The following is a 14,807-nucleotide window of genomic DNA, read 5'->3' as shown; positions in this document are numbered from 1 at the left end:
ATACTGCACAGTCATTTTTTTTGAGATTTTAATTCCATTGCAAGTGAGCACCAGAAACATTCGTTTGACTGACATCAGCAATTTTAAGTGTATGATATCTTAAAATTCATCTTCAGTTTTTGTGTGTGTGTGTGTAGCAAGTTGAACGTTTAAAACTTGGAATTTGCTATAGAAAATGTATTTAGGTGATGGTTCTAGGTAACCCATAGTCTACTCCTAAGAAAATACCATAGTACTGTACTGGGAATATTTTCCTCAAAATGAATGAGTGCGTTTGTGTGTAGTAACTTATACTTTTAGTTGAACTTCCCTTCCACTAGGGTACCAAAACCTTTGTTCCTATTTTATGTAAAATTAACTCAATATCTGTCTTAGAAATGTTACTGAAATACAAAAGCAACCTCAGCAAAAAGAATCTGTGATTCCTCATATGCCTTTTGGTAAAACTGGTTAAGAATTCTGACATTGATTTTCTTTAGGTGATAGGGTTCTTCTCAAATACTGTAAATTCAAAATTGTTTGGTAAGGGCAAAGCAAAGCTTAAAGAAATCAATATGATAAAAAGTGTAATAAAGTTGATTGCTCTTGAAAATCAAGGGGATCACAAAGTTGAAGTCATACCGTTTAAAATCATGTCTGTAGCATGAAAACTGCATTGAGTTGCTTATAAAATGGACCAAGTCTCCCATTTTCATTCTTTTTTCATCCTATCTCTTCACAACTCTTTTCGCCTAATCCTGCCCCAGCCACTCAGCGTCTGATTCTGAATACTATTTCTGATCTCTTTTCACTTAGCTGACTCCAGCTTCCAAGAAAAAAGCAAGGAAGAGCTTATGGTTTCTTCCTCAAAATTTTGGTTTTTGCTCCTTCAAAGATAAGAAAAAATGATTTCAAATTTCTATCATCTGCTTTTATCATACTCCAGAGCATCTTAACCATCATTCTGCTTCTTCAAAGGTTAAAATGTTGTCCTTCATAAATAGAAAGGAAAATGTTAATAATCAAAGATTAGGAGCTTTAAGTAGTTTCTTAGAGAATGAAAAGAACAACTGAAAATCAGACTGATTTATTCCTCAGAGGTTTAGATATAATTGAAGAGTTGAATCACAGATATATAAAGATATTAGAAGTAGGATATATTTATCATTTTTACTATAGACCTCTATAAAAAAGGTACAAGAGCACATTTGCTAGTCACCAATTTACTTAATGTTCAAAGTAAAGTGACCTTTTTTTTCTATATCTGGGGCCAGTTTTACTCTATTCCTGGCAAGACTCTCCAAGCCAAACCTGAATTATATTAAATGTACTTAGTAAGTTGTTAAATTGGGTAAAATAAAGTAGGGTCAATATAAGACCTAAAATCTTATTGGCTTTTTGACCTGTTTCTAACTAAGTTTTGCATTTCAAAAAATTCAGTTTGTATTTCACTAAGTACAGCAAATAGCTCTAGAGTAGAAATACACCATAGCTCTTGATTTTCACGTGCAATTAATTGGTAGCCAAACAACTATCTACAGCCCTAGAACTCACCCTACTTGGAGATAAAATCAAATGTATTCCAGTGGAATTGTGTTCTTGCTTAAAAACAAAACAAAACCAAATGCAAACAAAAAAACCCCATCTTATCATATGATTGAAAAGAGCCACAGAGGTAACTTTTGAGATAGTACTCTCCCACTAAATTAAGAATTTGCAAAACCTGAAGTCCTTATAACCTGTCCTCTGACTTTATTCTGCATGCAGTGCATCCTGCGCTTTAGTTAAGATGGTTCTTTTAAATATTTAACATAGTGACATACATGTCTTTTAAAACGGATTTTTAAAAAATGATTAATCTGCTCTATCCCGTAAAGCTTGAGGCCTTTGTCTGGGATACAAAGGTGCTAAGTTTCTCAGCAGAAATCCTCCAAGAGGATTTCCAGCTTGTCTTGGAATCCTCTGAGGTGAAGAGTCCTTCTTACGATGTTGCCTTTTATGCCCAGCTGTTTGATTACCTAACTAACGATGCTGGTCGGTGTGCGGGTAGGGAGAGGGCCACGTGATCAACCAGAGGTCAAACGAGAGATGTGGGTCCAGGTAGACAGATTCCATTGTCTTTCCTTCTGCAGCTCCTCTCAGTATCTCCCTCCACCCCCTCCATCCCCCCCAGATAAATGTCTCGACTTTAACCTTAAAATATCTGATTCCTTCGGTGTCCATTCACAGCCTCGGAGGTTCACAGCCTCGGAGGTTCACGCTTTATTCTCCTTTGGGATCCATTCCTCTCTAAACACTTACCAGCCAATGTATTGTGTAAAGAGAATTCCCAGCAGTAGATTTTAAAATGAAAGAGAAAGCGTTGAGCATCTGAGTGTTCTCAGGTGCTGGTGTCAGTACCGGATGCCTCCTGTTGACAAGGACGGGCTATCGCGGGGGGCACCCGAGATCTCTCTATTCTGAGCAGTCTTCAGAAATCAGCCGTAGCTGATTGTTCTTCCCGATCAAACAAAGCAGGAAGACAAAGTAAGCCGAGCATATTCTTTCACTCTGCACTTTGTTGTTAAAAGAGGGAGGAATCCCACTAGGACCCCTAACTCAGCTTTAGATATGACCAAACTTTTGTAAGAATTCCTATCCTTCCTCCCAGCCCTTCCTCCCCCTGCCCCTCCTCTCTCCGTCAGGTCACTGATTGGGATGAATAAAGTTTCTTTGCTCCTCTAAGACTTGTGCCATGCTGCTAAAAATTAACCGTGAGTAATACCACGGCGGGGCACAGACGAACGAAACGAAAGGGCATTTGCTGTTTTCAGAGGATGTGGCATGCAGCTACCCGTGTTTAGCTCAGGAAAGGATCACGTCCCTCTCTTAAAAACAATACTTGGAAACTTCCCAGGATCACTCTCGGAACTCATGTCGTGGGGTCTTTTTCAAGGTTGCTTATATAGTGCAAAATGCAAAACACTTTAGTTTGCAATCAGAGGTGGGCACGTGACAAGGATGCCAGCCTAAGCCCGTCTGTTTTTACCAGGAACAACCTCTGTTGCTGATAAATGGCCTTCTGAAGACAGATGTGACAAAGTGCCTGCCACTGGAAACAGCAAGGAAAATTAGTGTAGTTGGCATGCTCCCTAAAATATATTTCTTGCTGGACACAGGAAGTAATTTTCCATCAGATCGGGACGTGACATAAGGTAATGTGTCAAAGACATTGTTAAAAACCAAACAAGCTGGAATTGAGCTGCGTTCGGTTAGTCTCAGATCTCTCAGTCAGTTTCACACATTAAGACCGTCGAACATGGCAGCTTATAAATTTTCCTGTTGGAGAGGTTTTTGGAGAATTTCACAAAACTCAGTGGGATCTTGGTGCGGAGACTGACATTTACCACTGAGTTCTTTAACGACAGCGAAACAAAAGAACACGGCTCCTAATTTACTCGGGTAGAATTCAATATCACAACAAGGCAATTGCAGAACACTGTTCTTTTATGAGACCAATTTTTGTGCTATGATTCTTAACTCTTTTAGTTACCGGCGACTTCAAATTGCTTCACAAAGCCTGCATTCTCGTCCTGTGCATGAATTTTTTTTTTTTTTTCTTCCAGTACGCGGGCCTCTCACTGTTGTGGCCTCTCCCGTTGCGGAGCACAGGCTCTGGACGCACAGGCTCAGCGGCCATGGCTCACGGGCCCAGCCGCTCCGTGGCATGTGGGATCCTCCCGGACCGGGGCACGAACCCGTGTCCCCTGCATTGGCAGGCGGACTCTCAACCACTGCGCCACCAGGGAAGCCCTGCATTTTTTAATATAATTATTCTGTTTTTCTACCTTCAATACCTTCTGCTGTCATTAATCATACATATTATATACACACATTTCAGGCCTTCCCACTTACATCATACGGCTTTATAGCTCCTGCCCACGCACCCCTAGAACTTTGTCCTTATGATTACCAGAGTGGCAACTAGCTTATCACTTTTCAGTTCTACAAGACATCCCAGTGTCATGCCATTTCCTACTCAGCCAAGACAGTTGACCAAATGATCAGGCAATTAGGACTGTTGGCTATGAAAGGAATAGAGTAAGGATCACGTGACCTGCCAGCCCCACGAGGAAAGGTCTCCTGCCTCTGCTGAGTATTGAGCTCCCACTCTATTGAACCACCTGGGGGAATGCTGATGGGTGTGGCAAAGAAAGAGGGGAGGGTCATCGTGGCTTTGCCGCGGGGGACTTCCAAAGTGAATCTGACATGCATGCTGCACTCAGGGGAGGTGAGATAAATGAAAGTAGACAGAGCACAAGCGAGGAACAGACAAGGTACATGGGAATTCAAGGAAGTAACTGCTATTTCCAACTGAGGGCTAGAGTGGGCAGGTTGGTGGTGGGGAAAAGCATCATGGAAACAGCCTGAAAGGTGGAGTTTTCCTGCCTCAGAGTCATGTTTGCTGCCCTTTGCTCTTCCCCCAACTCTCAGCTTGAATGGCATCTCCAAGGCGTTGCCCATGATTCTCCTTCTAGGAGTCTCCTGTTATACTCTGTCGTAGGATCCTGTGAATGCCCCTCCTAACAATACGGCACACTTTGTAAGTATTTAATTAACTAATTTGTTTCATATTAAGCTGCTGCTGAAGAATTTAAACTCCACAAGGGACCTTGACTCTCTTGATCACTTCTGTATGCCCAGCACTGTGCATACCGCCTGACACATAGAAGCTACATAATAAATATTTGTTGAGCAGGAGAGTGAATGAATCAGACAGACCAGGTTATATAGGGATGGGTGGAGATGGGGGAGGGAGAGAGGGAGGGAGAGAGGGGGAGAGAGAGACGGAGAGAGAGAGAGAGAGAGAGAGAGAGAAAGGCAGGCCATTCCTGGCAGAGCAAATGGTACACATTTCTTACCTAGAGTCATGAAAATGCTTCAGCTTGGCTTGAAGCACATGGAAGATGAAGATGAGTATTGAGGAAAAAAACTGAAAAGGTAAATTAGGATCAGGATCCTGGGCTACAGACTTTGCACTTTACTCTTTAGGTAACAGCAGTTTTTGATCAGGAGATCAATATAACTGGCTCTAGATCATCTTATGTCTTCAACCTACAGACTTTGAAGGAAGAGCATGTCTTTGCTTTAACTGCCTCTAGTGTCAAAACTATGATCTTTTGACCAGACCCGTAGACCTCAGAGAGAGTTGCTTGGAGCTGTCAGGGGCCTTGGATTTAAACTGAATGAGTTCCAGTGACCTGCTGAGTCCTACAGTGTGAAGGTTCACATCGGGCCAAGCCCAGCAACCAAGATCAATTCAAGTCAACAGATTAAATGCCCCTAGGGTGTGCTCAGCCCTGTGGTGAGATACGAAACAAATCAAAGGCAGGGTTCCCCTGCCTTGAAGAGCAGAAAAGAGCCGCCTATGATGGAATTGCTCCTAACTGACCTCCCCACTTGAAGGTGTGCAAGGGAATCGGGTAAAACTCAGGTGCACAGGACCACTTCCTAAAGAGTGCTCTCTATGAAGTGACTCAGCACTCTGGGATCCAGGGAATGGTTTCATCCCGCTGTAGACGCCCATGACTGTGTGTCTGTCCTGGTCCAGACAAGCCCAGAGCTGCAACATGAAAGAGCCTTGGATGGGGTGTCAGCCTCCCAGGGCTCTAGATCCATTACTAAGAAACCATGACTCACTGGGGAAGTCGTCTTAATGATCAGAATGTTTTGTCATTTTCAAAAAATTGGGCATTTGTTAATTTATCAACTCCATTATGCATCCATTCAATGCTAGGCTCTACGCTGAAAGAGGCCCAACTGTCCTGGGTTCATACGAGAAACAAATGAACACACAGGAAATGTGTTCTCCGATTGTAAATCCCTTTACCACGTGAATCATTCTGAGTTGGTGGGAGCCCATAAAGCTGCCTGAAGCAGCCTGGGAGTGTTATGTATCATGTGGTCATAGAAAATTCTGCTAAAATGCCATCTTTAAACCAGGTCTTTGAGACCTAAAATACAATGAAATTTACAAACACAAAAGCTCATGAGATTTTCAGGACATGTTATAAAAATCTATTTGTGTTGTAATGTCCTAATGGAACCAGAGTCTGATTACCATTCATCCAAATATGAATTTGGGAGAATATTCCCATCCTTGGTTTACAGAAGCACATCGCTCCCAATGCACCCTTGGCAATAAGGGCAGGTCCTTCTGTGCCCATTTCCCAGCTGATGTGACCATACGGTGACTAAGTGGCCCAGAGTAGAGAACCCAGGTGGGGGAGGGCTGAGCAGGGTGGCAAGTATGGTGCATGGGGCCTTGGAGTCAGGACCCATGAGGGGGACCTCAGGGCACAGGCTCTGAGGTGAAGGTCTGCATGAAATCACAGAGGGGCAAAGAAGCAAGGTTGGCAGTTTCGAAAAGAAGAAGAAAAGCTAAGTCTTTGATGCAAACAAACAGGCAGCCATGGGTGGCAAGCCGTCAACAGCACAGCTGGCCCTTGAGAAATGATGCCTCTTAACGTAGCTCTCATGTTGGGCACTGGTGTCTGGAAGCCCACTTCCAGCCTGTTGACGAGGATCTCAGTTTGCCTACTTCTCGCCCAGTGAAGTCTGCATTCTGGTTTATCTCCTCCTTCTCTGCTCCAACTTTTGGACAATTTCCTCTTGCTTTCGATGACACGATCGATACCTAGCCAAGTTCTCTGACTGTCTAGCTGGGGTGTCTGTTCCTTCATAAGGGGTATATGAGTATCAGGCCTCTCCATGCAGAAACTTCATTGTTTCTGGGGCTCACAATTAGTGACTTGAGGAGGAATGAAGTCAAAAAGTTTCTCAGCCTTGGTGGTATTGACATTTTAGGCTGGATAGTTCTTGATTGTATGGCTGTCCTGTGCACTGAAAGATCTTTTGCGGCATCCCTGGCCTCTACCCACTGGATGCCAATGGCACCCCATCCCCAAGCTGTGACACACAAAAAAACGTTTCCTGAAATTACACCCAAATATCTCCAGAGGGGCAAAACTGTCCCCACTTGGGACCACTGACCTAAGCAAATGAATAGGAACAACGCTTTAGGAAAACCCTTAGTGCTTTACCTCTGACATGACTTTCTGATGAGGCAACTAAATTATTCCAGTGATCTTAAGTACTCAAAGTATTTAAACTTTAAAATCTTAAGCTATCTAAATTGTACTATTCAGGTTGGCCTTTACTGTAACCATAAATTATTTGTCCAGAAAATAGCACATTGGTTTGCCATACCTCAGAAGTAGGCACTTAGGAAACACTTGTTAAGTGAATAAATGTTGCTTTTTAAGAACAGAAAAATGCTTCATTTGCTTTCAACTCTGGCCCCATGGGCCTCAAAAATACCTCTCTCTGTTACACCAATTGGCCTACCAAGAGCAGATATGAACTAAGCCCACAACAGAATATGGGCATTTTATGTCCCCTACCAGCCATGACCCTCTACCAACCTCCAGGGGCTGAAGGTCATCTCTGGAGACCATTTGAACATCCCTGTGGCAAATGCTTTCAACAGGAGAATTTTGGTTAAGAAAGCCTGCACTAATTTCCCCTTCCTCTTAATTCCCACGTCATGTCATGGGGACCTCTGCTGCATCATGCATCACTTTATTTGATGTATTTTGCTCATGACTTCTTTCCCTTAGCAGACTCAGAGCTCTTTGCAGGTCATGTTTGATGTTTGATGCATTTTCTGTATCCCTCCCAAGGACCCAGCCCAATGCCACATGACAATAAATCAAAATGTTTCTAAGGGTGTGCCCTGGCCTTTGCGGGACTCAATTTCTCCTCTAAGCCAATTTTCTCAAATGCAGGCCAGACAAAACCTGCACTCTGGGGTGGGCGAGGGAAGGACTGGGAGTCTGGGACTAGCAGATGCAAACTAGGATGGATAAACAACAAGGTCCTACTGTATAGTACCAGGAACTATATTCAAGATCCTGTGATAAACCATAATGGAAAAGAATATGAAAAAGAATATATACATGTACAACTGAATCACTTGCTGTACAGCAGAAATTAACAAAGCATTGCAAATCAACTGTAGTTCAGTAAAAAAAAAAACACACATTCTCCAATGTCTGAGTTTTAACACTTTTAGTCTGAAAGGACCAATACCATTCCCTGAGCTATACTCTCTACTCCCCCAGAGATATTTGTATATACTCACAGATCTCATGCACACAGTAAAGATAAATACCATTAAACTAAGATGCAGTCACCTCTTACTGACACCCAAATCCTTCTTAGGTGTTCCTTTTTCCTCTTCAGTAGTCATCAGGTCTCTCTCTGAGTGCCACTTTATCTTGATTTTGAGATTTGGCAATTAATATAATTGTGATCTTAAAAATCCATCAAGAACAGGGATATGGCTCACGTACGTGGGACACGTTATACGCTCACTCTTTGTGCGCTGAGCTTCCCGGCTGAATCTAACGGGCGGTGTCTGAGTCGGGGCGGAGGAGGTGGGAGGCGGTTTGGAGAAACACCGGGTCGCTGACCACTCCGCACAGGAGAAGAGCCAAAGCGCTGTGTCCGCCCACCTCCCGCGGGCCCTTTCCAGGCCAGAGGAAAGGAACTCTTCCAACTGGCTACAGACTCTACTAAGGTAGGTCTCCAGGTCAAAATCTGACACCGAAGAGGGAGTGCTGATCCAGGCTTCTCTCTGCACACCTCATTCTTTGGATAAAGGGCTATCGCACCTTGTATAAACCTAGTCTAAGATCACGCGCGCACCAAGGAACTTTTGTTCGCCAAGTGTGTCAGTGGTAAGTAACTGAACAGAGAGAGTGGGTGATGCGTGGGTCTGTAGCTGGACTTTTAAATAGGCGCACGCAGAGCCGGCACGCAAATTGCCAGGGCCTAACTGTCAAAGTCTCCTTGGGGAACTGGGAGAGATGATGGCTGACTCCCCCATGCTAAGTAGGTCAGGAGGAATGAGAACCCAACTAGAAAAAAAAATCACAGCAAAACGTCCCCTCAGTTGGTCCTAAGGAGTCACAAAAAGCTCCCCTAATTGACCACATCAGAGGAGGGTTTGAAGTTCTTGCGTGATAACAACTTACCATCCCTGGTGACAACACCGTTTACAATGAAGTTTTATGCAACGTGTTCAAGAATAATAGAAACAGTATTTTTAAATAAATGTGTTGCAACGTGCAGGCAGTATTTTCAAAAGCATCACCTGCTCCCCTTTTAGAAAGGTAGGCTGCTGCACTGCTGGAAAAGTGAGATTGGCTCTCATGAAATTTTTTTCAATAAACAGTGTCTGAGAGGGATTTTTTTCAGCGCTTAAATGACATACGTGTGAAAAGAGAAAGTTCACCTTTATAGAGGTACAAAAAATATCTTTTACCCTGAACATGCTATTCAACTGAAGTCACCTTTGTTAATTCAACTGAGTTTTATTATGTTCACAAGTCGGATTTTTTTTTTTTTTTGGCATTTGACTCTTCTAGAAAATTGCTGTAGTGAAACAATTTGTCACTATTAGCATCATTTAGATGTTACAAATCAACAAGGATGGTGATTATCTGGTGAACCTATGTACTTGGATAAAGCAAACATCAAGCCGCAAAATCTGGAAGTAAGGAAGTACTCTTCTCAAGGGAATGAGCAAAAAGAAGAAAAGATATAGAAGTAGGTAGAAATCTATGACATCAGTATTGTACTTTGATATTCACCTAAACCTGAAATATTTACTCATTAAAAATACTTTGTTATTAGGTAACAATCCCTTTCTAGACAATCATATTTTATCACAGTTTAATAGCCATTATCATTTAAACTCCAGAGTATCTAAATTTGTACAATAAAATACTTTGCTAAAATTGGGGGGCTATCTATGAGAAGTTACTTTTAGCTTATAACATTCAAAGTGATTAAATAAATTCTTATATGAGAAACTTTTGGTGAATTATAAGGGAATTTGAAGACGCTTATTTAGGTAATATCTGAGTGGCAACCACAATCTCATATAGAATATTCCTTGGGTCCACTGCTGGCTGCGTGGATCATTGGGCTCATTTGCTATGACATTTCTTATACGGTCAGGCTCACAAAATAAGAAATACATTAGCTATACCTCATAAACAACTTCACAGTTGTAAAGAATGTTTATCAGAAGATCTCAAAGCACCTTTCTTCTAATTAGGCTCAGCCTGGAGATATACACACAGCAGAAAGATGAGGGGAAGAAGCACTGCTGTGATGCTGAGATCCCAAATGGTCAAAGCCAAAGAGCGCTGAGTGGCCGCCTCCAGACAAGGTTAGCAATGTCTGCTGTGATTATTAGAAGCCATCTCTGAGCTCCTAGAATAGAGACCACTTAGCATATTATTTCCCAGGAAAAGGGTTCATTTATTCACGCATTCAACACATACTTCGGGAACTTTCACTATGTACTTGACACAGAGTATCTGGCCAGGGACAGAGAAGCAAATAGATTGATGTCTGCCCTTTTTGTACTGGAGTTCTCTGGAGCGAGACATGGAAGCTTAGGACTAGGCATTCTAACCCTCCTATTTGTCAGGCTTATTTACTTCTGGTAATCTTCCATAAAGCAGAGTCTTCCATTGAGAAGCTAACAAGACAGATGGCTTGCAGAGAACACTGGCGATTGGCTACACTTCCTAGAGGTAAAACCTTCCACGTTCATGGCACCTCCCTAAATCTTCCCGTCGCAGTCTGATCCGAGAGGTGGAATGGGGCTTGCTTGAATTGTGGCTGCTCCATTAAAAAAAAATTCTCGGCATTGCCTATTTCCATTCTTTCTTCTACTCATCAAGTTTAAATTTCATCCCTTCTCTGTCAATAAATATCTTATAAATATGATAAAATATAAGAAGGTTGAAAATATCTGCACTCTATTGCTTACCTAATGGGTCTTAGAAAAGGAAGTTCAAGATAGAGACCTGTTGTAGAACGCGGTGCTCTTGTAAGATAATTACCTTCAATAATAATAGTTATAATTTATTGAGCATTATATATATAGAAACCTTGGTATATTCACATTTTCTCTTCGTAAAAGAACAGTAGGGAGGTTTATTATTCCCATTTTACAGATTAAGAAACTGAGAAGTGAATTAACATTGCCAAGTTTTTAAGGCAATGAGGTTTTACGCGAAGTGTTCAAGAATAATAGAGACAGTGTTACCACGCCTCCGTCATTACATCAAACAACATCTGCCGTAGCATTGCATTTATTTGTTTATTTTTACTGATTGGAAAACTGAAGGCAAACTGGTACCACCTGTTAGCAAAACACTGTCCATATAATCCCTGAGGAGATATTTTCTGATTCCTGAGTTAATAAACAGGATTTGTTCCTCTGCCTTTTCGTCATCTTGCCTGGCCCCCCTCCTAATTGTTCTCTGTTGGCCGTGTTTTAAAGACTAGTTTCGTACATGGTTCCCTGTGGGTTGGGCCACAAGCTGTGAAGTGAGTGGTCTGGTCTCAGCTGATGGGAAGCATTTGAGGGCTATCACTTCATTCTAGGCCACGCACGTCCACAGCCTTGGCTCTTGCCATAAGACAGAGGACACTCAGAATCCCATGGGGCCAGGCCTTTGGTGGCAGAAGACATTAGGACATGAAAAAACCCCTTGGGGGTGGCGGACATGTCTCAGCATGGGTACAGCCACCCCATGGTGTTCTTCAAGGATCCAGTTTTCCGTCTGTGCAAATCCATGCAAATGGCAACTCATGACCGAGGACCAAGCCACGCACTTGTGTAGAAAGCAATTTGTCACATCAGTTTACAGTATGGCCCCTATCCAGGTCCCAGAATAACTACACTGTGGTTTTTTAGGGGCCTTGGAATATCTACCAACCTTAACTTAGTGAGAGCAATGCTTTATAGCTGATATAAGACAAAACTGAAATAATCGAATTAAGAGTGGTGCTTTCTAGCATGGGAGTCTGCCAACGCCTCTTCGTCATTAATTAGTTATTTCTGCCATTTCTTCACTAGCCCTGGGACAGCCCTAACAAATCCATTTTGCTCATTCTCTAACTTCCTAATATAGAGTAAATTACTGTTCAATTTTAATTCACGATTTAAAAAAAGCAGTGACCTAATAAAAGGAAGTTTTTTGTAGCCACCTTGTCCTTTGTTCCTGTTCCCCCATAGGTTATATATTTTAACAGGAAAATCTGTTTATGCCCCTTCACATTTTTTTTTTAATTGAGGCTGAGGGTCACACTGGCTAAATGACAGAAGACAGACATGGGCATTGTACTCAGCGAACCCCTCCTGTAAAGTCACATGCAAACACGAACAGTCAAAGCACTCAATCGGGCTGAATGCTCCCTTGGGTACAGACTTCCCAAAATTTTGAAATCAGACTGGCATCTTCAGAAAGCTCAGACATTCTTTCCCAAGTCTCAGGCCAAACAGGACTCCTTGAACCACACTGCTGGGGCCCAGGCTCCAGGATAATCCTTCTTACCCAGGAGGAAGGGACCAAGTAGCACAGTGAAAAATTACCACAGTATCTCACAAATTTTAAACTCTAACATTTCCCTTGCACCAAATGCTGTGTCTGCAAAATACCAAAGCATCCAGATGAAAAGTAAAATCTGTAGTCAGCCATTCTGACTTTTGTTCCACACGACAACAAACATAGAGATACTTATAATCGTTGGAATGGCTTATGATTTTTTTTGACATTGTTAATTTATGCTGTTTCTTTCATTTCATTGAATTCTTTGATTATCCACCAAATAGTGATATAATCGGTGTCCCATCCCAGTCAAGGCAGGGAGGGAATATTCAGTTTGAGTATTATTGGGTTCTTTGCTTTTCCCTTTCTCTTTTGGCCAATGTTGATTGAAGGGAAAAAAAAAAATACAATCAAACGTTTTATAATTTTGAGTTGACTTTTATAAAAAGCCCTGGAAAAGGGTGGTGCTTACTGACTAAAAACGATAAGCTTTGGCTTATCTGTGGATTTCAATTATTTATGATATTCCTTGTCTCCACTTCTAAAATGGACCACATTTTACATGTTTTCCATTCTTCCTACCAACTTTTAAACAATAGCAAGATTCTGTGCCATGGAAATTGTGTGATATTTAGTTCTAGGTGCAATTTTTTGCAAAACATCATTTTGTACTTTTTTAAATTGAGGAAATGTTTCTGCATCTTTGTTGGGTTTAGTTAAAAATATCTGGCCAACCTTAGGACATTTAAAGTACGTTTACAATCACACTGAAAAATATTACCTAAAGCCTATGCCCTAAAGCATATTCACAATATCAAGTCTAAATCATAACAGGCAAACTCTGAAATCTTCCTAGAGAATATAGTTTGGAAAGACTCTTTTAGCATTGTTTTGTTTTGGTTTGGTTTGGGTGTCTTTCCCAGGTTGGAAAATAGGCAGTTGATTTGCCTGATTTAGGAAGAGTTTGGGGGTATGTGGAAGGTAACCTTTTGTTTCGTCACCAAGATATATGCTTATATGTGTGTTTTTAAGGCAGCAGCCTACCTACATTGTAGCAACTGTCTCCTATGAAAAGTTGTCATTCAGTGTGAATCTCAGAGGAGCGCTAAAGCACTTGAGTTTATATGTTTAGCTATTAAAGACTAAATGCTTGCTGTCGAGAACCTCCGGGTATGGAAGAGTGTTTTTCATGAACTGACAAGAGGAGGGTTTGAAGAGAGCTATTTAGAAAACAAGGGGAGGTCGACGTGTTTTATGATCACGGCATTTATAGAAAGAGCTTTTTCTAGGGTGAAATGCTGGAGATCCGAAGGAATCTCATCAACAATGGGTTTCAGAGAACCAAGTACTGCTTTTGCACTGAATATCGCGTTATCTTTTTATAGGAGAAAACATAGGTGATTACATTTCAGGTTACAGTGTTTGAAATTAGGTGCGTAGCTCTCATTCATAATAAGAAGAGCTATGCACTTAATTCCAGAATACTACAGTGACAATCTATCCTAAAAATGTAATTTATTTGAAGTCTATTATCAAACTATATGGGTAGGTTTTTCACAGCCTTCGTCATGATTCACATTTGAATGAAAAGCCAGGAGGAGAATTTCAGGAAAATATCAGCAAAGCAACTTAGGTAAATCACTTCTTATCTAAACTATATGTATATATATTGCACATACATTCCCAGGGTCTTTGTTTCCATGGACTGTGTGCAAAATATAATGCTAAAATTCTTAGAAAGAATCTTAACAGCTCCTGAGGAAAATATAGATGGTAAATTATAAGTCTATTTTGTATTAACTGTTTTATCTTAACAGAGGAATCTCACCATTACCTAAACCGAGATCAAGGGGAAAAAATTACCCTGCATGCAGGAGGTGGCACATAACAGCCATTCACACCAGAGCTTTATTTTAGTTTTGGTTAATTACTGAGCATGTAAGGATGTGTGTGTGTGTCTGCAAGAACTTTTTTTTTTTTTTTTTTTTTTTTTAAAGAATTCACAGATTTTTTTTAATGAACTGCATTTAAATTTATTTATATTTATGTGATTCTCAGAGGTCCTTTGTTTATTTATTTATTTATTTATTTATTTATTTATTTTGCGGTACACGGGCTTCTCACTGTTGTGGCCTCTCCCGTTGCGGAGCACAGGCTCCAGACACGCAGGCCCAGTAGCCATGGCTCACGGGCCCAGCCACTCCGCGGCACGTGGGATCCTCCCAGACTGGGGCACGAACCCATGTCCCCTGCATTGGCAGGCAGACTCTCAACCACTGCGCCACCAGGGAAGCCCTGCAAGAACTTTTATTAAAGGATTCTCCTATCACTTTTCTCTGAGACACACTTACCTGAAAAGTAAAAAAATAAGTG

The sequence above is a fragment of the Mesoplodon bidens genome (genome assembly GCF_964165515.1).
Source record: "Mesoplodon bidens genome assembly, chromosome: 20".
NCBI classification, from domain to species: Eukaryota; Metazoa; Chordata; class Mammalia; order Artiodactyla; family Ziphiidae; genus Mesoplodon; species Mesoplodon bidens.
Note: the sequence above shows the minus strand (reverse complement) of the source record.